We start from the raw sequence: 7,943 nt of genomic DNA, 5'->3' as shown, positions 1-7,943 counted from the left end.
TCTCTCTCTCTCTCTTTCTTTCTTTCTTTTTTCTTTCTTTCTCCAACCAGAATCACCTATTCCATTTAACTGCCACATTGCTTTAGTTTCAAGCAGTTCCTCAGTTTTTGTGTTTTATGAAATTGACAGTTTTGAAAATGTTATGTCAGTTACTTTGTAGCATGTCCATCAATTGGGGTTTGCCTGATGTTTTCTCATGGCCAGATTCAGCTGATACTTTTTTTTTTTTTTTTTTTAAGAAATATCCTCGAAATAACTCTGTGTCCTCAATGCATCTTATCAGTTTGTTCTGTTACTGGTGATGGTGACGTTTCTCACTGTGAAGTTAGTCTTTTTCCTTTTGGAATTAACAAGGAATCTGTGGGGAGATGCTCCAACACTGTGTACCTATCAGTTCTCACCAAACCTTCATCTACTGACTTCAGAGGACTTCATTTTTGCACAGACTGCTGCTCTAGAACCAGCCAGTCTAAACCACAGGATCCTCAGATGTGCAGAGCTCTTCAGAGTCAGGGCTCTCGTTAGTGCCTTTCTGTCTTTATGTAAATCGTAACCCTCATCATATCTTTTTCACCCAGAAATGTAGGACAACCTAATCTCAATACCTTTAGGACCCTCTCTTCCCAAGCACAAGAGGCAGGGACTATGTCCAGTGAAGGTATCTCCAGGGTTCCTCATGCAGGTCTGTGACCCTTAGGCTGCCGTGCACAAGACCGTTTGCACGGATTTCCGCTACCTGCTATTCCTTTCTAGAAAGGGTGTCACAGGGACGCCTGCGTGGCTCAGTCGGATAAACGTCTGCCTTCGGCTCAGGTCATGATCTCAGGGTCCTGGGATCGAGCCCCGCATCGGGCTCCCTGCTCAGCGGGAAGCCTGCTTCTCCCTCTCCCACTCCCTCTGCTTGTGTCCCCTCTCGCTGTGTCTCTCTCTGTCAAGTAAATAAATAAAATCTTAAAAAAAAAAAAATAGAAAGGATGTCAGAGGCACCAGCTCTCTCAGCAATCGGCTTTGTACTCGGTGAGCTCACTGTGTGTTCTGCCTTGGGGCATGTGTTGTTCTGGGTTATACTGATGTGGTTTATTCCATTCACATTGTGCCAGTCCCAGCTTGTGGGCAGTTCTGATGGGGACGGGGACTGTGAGCCTGGGTGACCCAGTTGTAGCAGCTGTGAGCCCACAGGAGCAGGGAGTGGCTCTGGCACTGATGGAAATAGATGCCGGCCACAGCGGGCCTGAGGCACCTGCCAGCCACACCGATTCTGGGTCTTGTTCCCGATCCTGCTCTGGTCCATACACCTGGTTCTGCAGGCTTCACCTGACTCCCCTCCCTCTCCACTGGATATTCTTTTGATTCCCATTTTGCAGATGAGGAAACTGAGGTTACGATGGACCAAGGATACACAGATGGTGACAAAGCTGGGATTTTGGATGCTGGCCGGTTTGGCCTTGAAGGCCGAGACCTTGGGCTTGGTGCTATTCTGCCTCCAGAATTACCCACTGAGTTATCCAGAGGTCTTTGGTAAGTCACCCAATAAAAGGCAGGTCCAACCTAGGGATCCTTAAATACCCTCCCCCAAAGAGATACCCTCTCCCCAAATGACACTTTCTGTCCCCAAAACAATTCTTAGATTCTTTTTTTAAAAAAAGATTTTATTGGGGCTCCTGGGTGGCTTAGTCGTTAAGCGTCTGCCTTTGGCTCAGGTCATGATCCCAGAGTCCTGGGATCGAGCCCCGCATTGGGCTCCCTGCTCAGCGGGAAGCCTGCTTCTCCCTCTCCCACTCCCCCTGCTTGTGTTCCCTGTCTCACTGTATCTCTGTCAAACAAATAAATAAAATCTAAAAAATAAAAAATAAAAAGGGGCGCCTGGGTGGCTCAGTCGTTACGCGTCTGCCTTCGGCTCAGGTCATGATCCCAGGCGCCTGGGATGGAGCCCCACATTCGGGCTCCCTGCTTGGTGGGAAGTCTGCTTCTCCTTCTCCCACTCCCCCTGCTTGTGTTCCTGCTCTGTCTCTCTCACTGTCAAATAAACAAATAAAATCTTTTAAAAATAAATTAATTAAATAAAATAAATAAAAAAGATTTTATTTATTTATTTGAGAAAGAAAGAACATGAGCAGAGGGGGAGGAGCAGAGGGAGAGGGACAAGCAGATTCTGCACTGAGCCTGACGCAGGGCTCAATCCCATAACTCTGAGATCATGACCTGAGCCGAAATCAAGAATCGGACGGACGCTTAACCAATTGAGTCACCCAGGCGCCCCCGATTCTTAGATTCTTGTACTCTTAGAGCTCCAAGGCCATGGCTACGCAGGCGATTCAGCCTCCCATATTCCTCCCAGAATGGGTAAGGAGAGACTGAGGGGGACCTTTCACTCTAACCAATGCTGCTTTTATTTATTTTTTAAGTTTTTATTGACTTTTTTTTTTAAGATTTTACTTTTAAGTAATCCCTACACCTAACATGGGACTCGAACTCATGACCCCGATATCAAGAGTCACACGCTCCACCTACTGAGCCAGCCAGGCGCCCCTACGCAGCGCTGCCTTTAAAAGTATGGCTGAGGGGCGCCTGGGTGGCTCAGTCGTTAAGCGTCTGCCTTCGGCTCAGGTCATGATCCCAGGGTCCTGGGATCGAGCCCCGCATCGGGCTCCTTGCTCTGCGGGAAGCCTGCTCTCCCTCTCCCGCTCGCCCTGCTTGTGTTCCTCCTCTCGCTGTATCTCTCTCTGTCAAACAAATAAAAAAATCTTTAAAAAAAAAATAAAAATAAAAGTATGGCCGATTTTATTTTCCAAAGGTGGCCACAGCAATGTGGCTCATCCCACATCTTCTGCTAGAGCCTTGCAACTCCAGCATTAAGAGGTGGGGTCTGTGTCCCCTTCCCTGGAACCTGCATGGACCTTGGGGGCCGCCTTGAGGAGCAACTTAGAAGTGAAGCCGTGTGATTCTAGAGCTCGCCCCTAAAAGCACCACGAGCTTCTGCCTTGTTCTCTTGGCATCTAGCTGCCATGCTGTGAGGAAGGTCCAGGAGCCAGAGGGAAGGGCCCCTCGTGGATAGGAGGTGAAGCCCCAAAGCCCTCAGGTCCAGCCCAGTGCCCAGAAGACAGCTAGCATGAGCATGCGACCTTGAGAGCAGAGTCTGATGCTCTCCGGCTGACACCACGCGGAGCAGAGAACTGTCCCTGCCTTCTCCAAGTTGCCAATTTGTGAGCGAAATGAATAATGGTTGTTGTAAGCCACCAGGTTCTGGGGGTGATTTGTAATGCAGTGACAGATAACTGGAAGAAAGCCCCAAAGCAGCTAAATCAGAAAATTGCACAGCCCTAGCCTGGGCCCAGAAAGCATTTCTGCACTGAGTCAGGGCCAACCTCACATCCAAATCCTGCCTCTCTTCCTAAACAGTGTTTTGCAGAAGAGAAGAGACTTGGGAGCCAGGCAGAGTTCATAACCCTGGTCCCAGTACTTCTCAGTCATGAGACCTTCAGCAATGGAATGGTCCTCTCTGACCCTCTGGCTCCTCCTCTGTGAAATCGGCACACTGATAATAATTCTCCCTAAATTTGTCAGGAGGATTTAGTGAGATTATACTTCTAAAGTGCTTGGCCAAGAACATAGCACGAGGCAAGAGCTCAGTAACTATGAACCAGGATTTACCATGACTATTATATATAGTTGAGAGCCTCTTGCTGACAAACCCAGTCGGTACCAGATAGTCTCTCTTGAGATTAGAAGCCTCTGGGTCCCACCACACTTGGTTTATGCTAAAGTTCTCTGCCTAGAGTCCGAGAGACCTGGGTTTAAATAACTCATGGCTCCTCCAGTTTCTGGCTGTGTGACCTTGGGCAAGAGACTTAACCTCTCTGTGTTTGGAGTCCTCATCTGCAGGAAGGGGAGAGGTCAGAATTCCCTCCTTAAGGGGTTGCAGTGAGGATGGCGTAGAGGACAAAGCACAGTGCCCTGCATACAGTAAATGTCGTAGTGTGTACTGGGGGCGGGAGGGAGTATTCCCCCACTCTCTGCAGAATCCCCAGGGATCTCTGTCCCCCCTGCGCTCTACCGCAGGTGGGTGGTGGTGGTGAGCTGCCCAGAGACCAAGGGAGGGAAGGGGTGTTTTCGGAGAGCCAGCCCTGTTGTTCTCCCATCTCCCACCAGTGGGCGCTCTGGTGAAGTTAAGAGCGCAGCTTACCGCACCTTTTGTGCAGATCTGTGCTCAGGAACCAGGGCTTCGGTTTATTTCAATGACACGGGACTCAATGTCTTCGTTAAAAATAAGAAATCGAGCAGAATCACAGGCTTTTATTTCCATTATGTTTGTGGGAGAAGTGTGCAACGATCCTCTTCTGACTGAGAGCAAGGGGAAAAAACAAAAACAAAACCCAAACCCTGCAAGCATTTATTCCTTTTAATAATAGAAAGATGATGTTATCACCATGGCAACAAATGATCAAAGAAGACAACCAATCAGAATTACGGGCTTCTGCGGGAGGTTATTTTTCTCAAGAGATAGCAACAATTTCTAGGAGACTCTCACAAGACTCTCTTGTTCAAAATAGTCCTTTCAAGGACAGTCTTAAATGAACAGACCAGGTTGGTGCCAGGGACTCAAGCCTCGGGATGGCACAGGGAGACAAGATACCCATTCCTGGGAATGTCCTCCGTTTGTAACCTAGGAGGCAGCCTTTTTTTTTTTTTTTTTTAGATGGGCTTGATTATGCAAAATAGTATGTCTGTGTGTAGCTGCAGAGAAGAGAGAACCTCTTCACCTCTTTTTTACATTTTAAAGATGATTTTTGTTAAAAAGACCTTTTAGTCACTGTGTAACACTCCCTTTGTTAACAATTGCCAGTCTTGCATTTTAAAGAGCTCGGTCTCAATTTCCTTGTTAGCATCACAGGCAAAAAGGTAGGCCAGGGGAGCTCAATTTTACTGGTAGCCTTTTGAGCATTTTCTTTCAACCGCGTATAGACATCCATGCAGTCGTTCCTCACTGTCCTCACCGCTCCTTAGAAGAGCTGCGCTCAGCGTGGCCATGGGCAGAGGTGCCAGATAATGTGAGATGCCATGAAACGTGGTCCTGAAGCCACACTGCTTGGATGGGAATCCCAGGCTGTGTGACGTCTGGCAAGTTACTTCACTGCTCTGTGCCTCAGTTTGCTCATCTGTGAAGTGGGCATAAAAATCGTACCTCTTTGTGAGGATTTTAGAATGTGTTTGCAGATTCTTTATAATCCTTGTGTAAGGAGGCAGATTCTAATATCCCCAGGCTCTTGAATATGGGCTGGCCCTACTGACTTGTCACGAATAGAACGCAGCGGAGGAAGGGCACCTGGGTGGCTCAGTCGATTAAGTGTCTGCCTTCAGCTCAGGTTGTGATGCTGGGGTCCTGGGATCAAGCCCCGCTTTGGGCTCTCTGATCAGCAGGGAGTTTGCTTCTCCCTCTCCCTCTGCCCCCCACACTTGTGTGTGTGTGCATGCGCGCGCATGCACTCTTTCTCTCTCTCTTCCTCCCTCTCCTTTAAATAAAATCTTAAAAAAAAAAAAAGAATGCAGTGGAGGGAATTGCAGACTGACTTCTATTTCTGAGGTTAGGTTAGAATAGGTGACACAGCCATGCCTGGGTATCTCTCTCTCTTTCTCTCTCTCTCTCGGGACTTGTGCCTTGGGAACCCTAAGCCACCATGCTGGAGAGACCTCATGGGGACAGAAGAGAGACCAGGGAGCCACTGGCACAAGACAGGTGGATGAAGAAAGCTTGAAGGCAGTCCCAGCCTCAGCCACCACCTGACCGCAGCCTCATGAGAGACCCTGAGCCGGAGCTGCCGTGATGAACTGCTTCTGAATTCCTGCCCACAGTCCCCGAGAAATATAATAAATGCTTGCTGCTGTTATTCTGAACCACGAAGTCTTGGGCTTATTTATACCCCAGCAAGAGATCGCTGACACACGACTCAGGATACATCAGCTGTCTGGCCCATAGAAAATGGCACACCAAAAAGTAAAGAATGATCATTACTATCACTTTCTACCTGATTAAGTGTTACGGATTGAAGGTTTGTGCCCCACCTCCCACCCCGCCCAAATTCATATGTTGAAGCCCTAACTCCCAACGTGATGGTATTTGGAGGTGGGGCCTTGGGAGGTAATTCGGTTTAGATGCGGTCCTGAGAGCAGGGACCCCCAGATGGGATTGGTGTCCTTATAAGAAGAGAGACACCAGGGTTTTTTTTCTCTCTCTCTCTCTGCTATATGAGCACACTGTGAGAAGGCGGCCATCTACAAACCAGGAAGAGGGACCTCACCAGGAACCGAATCTGTTAGCGCCTTGATCTTGGACTTCCCAGCCTCCAGAACAGTGAGAAAATAAATGTCTGTTATCTCAGCCCCCCAGCCTGTGGTATTTTGTTAATGAAGCCTGAGCAGACTAAGACACAGGGTCCCCTTCTTCCGTCCACAGGCTCAGCAGCAACTCTACCACCATCCCTTATGCACCCCTGAACAAGGTCATGTTCCAGATCAGCCTGAGTGGGCAGGGTTGAAAAAAATGTTCTGTGTTCCTAGAATTCTTCCTCGGTTGTGGAAGTCAGAACAATCACCCTTCCTCTTGCTCCCTTTCCAGCTGGGCTCTGCCCAGAACAGAGTTCCTCACATGGAAGTCGAGCTCTGTGGAGCCACGGTGTCTGAAGAGGAGCTGCTCTAGGTATTTCAAACAGTGGGAATTTAATGCAGGGGATTTATCACAATGGTGTTGGAAAGGCTGGCAGAGCAAGAGCGAGAAAAGGATGTGGGGCGGGGGGTGGATAAAAAGAGGGAGTGATTTCCAGAGGCCAGGAGCTGCTGAAACAATTTTGCGAAAGATGAAACCATGTCCCGTTTACCGCTGCCCCAGCTGAGTACTTGCAGCAACGGGGAGGTTACAGGTCTTCCCATTTTAGGGACATCTCCCAATCTTGAAATTAAAAAATAAAATAAAATAAAACACTGTATGGGCAAAGAACACTCATCTATGAGCCATCTCTGGCACATGAGGCTGCAGCACGTGGCTCTTCATTGGAAGGGGAAGCCTCCAGAAGGGGCTGCACTGGGGTTTCCTCTAACTGGAAAAGGCAGGGAACCAGAAAATCCCAGATTCGACTGGATTTGAGAAGCCAGTTTCCCACGCTGGGAAGGGTTCCTTCCATCTCCAGCCACCGTGGGTGCTGCAAGCTCCCCGGAACGGGGGGTGCCTTTGGTTAGAATACAAATGATAACTGTGGCAAGAACAGAAGCCCCAGCTTAGGTAGAAACTTACCAAGGGCCAGGCTCTGCCCTGTGGTTAAAAATGAAGCTGCTGTTAAGACAGGAAGTAGATTAGTGGTTGGCCGGGACTGCGGGAGGGCCCTGGGGATGAGTGGGGAGCGACTGCTAATTACTAGTGTTTCCTTGTTTTATAGTGGGGAGGTACACAGGACACGAAATGTACCATTTTAACCATTTTAAAGATTACAGGTCAGCGTCATTCAGGACACTGTTGGACAGCCTTCACCGCTATCTCGTTCTAGAACATTCTCTTCACTCCCAGCCAAAACCCCTGTACCCATCCCACCTCCCCAGCCCTTGGCAAGCACTAATTTACTTTGTCTCTATGGATTTGCCTAGTCTGGATATATCATGTAAGAGGAATAATGTGTTATGTGGTCTTTTGTGTCTGTCTTCTTTCTTTCTTTTCTTTCTTTCTTTCTTTCTTTCTTTCTTTCTTTCTTTCTTTCTTAAAAGACTTTGAGAGAGTGTGAGAAAGGTAGCATAAGCAGGGTGAGGGGCAGAGGGAGAGGGAGAAGCAGACTCCCCACTGAGCAGAGAGCCAGTTGAGGGGCTCCATCCCAGGACCCCGAGAACATAACCTGAGCTAAAGGCAGACTCTAAACCAACTGAGCCACCCTGGCGCCCCAATTCCCTTCCAGTTTTAAAGG

The sequence above is a fragment of the Mirounga leonina genome, unplaced genomic scaffold (genome assembly GCF_011800145.1).
Source record: "Mirounga leonina isolate KUSES-001 unplaced genomic scaffold, KU_Mleo_1.0 Mir_376, whole genome shotgun sequence".
Classification (NCBI taxonomy): domain Eukaryota; kingdom Metazoa; phylum Chordata; class Mammalia; order Carnivora; family Phocidae; genus Mirounga; species Mirounga leonina.
Note: the sequence above shows the minus strand (reverse complement) of the source record.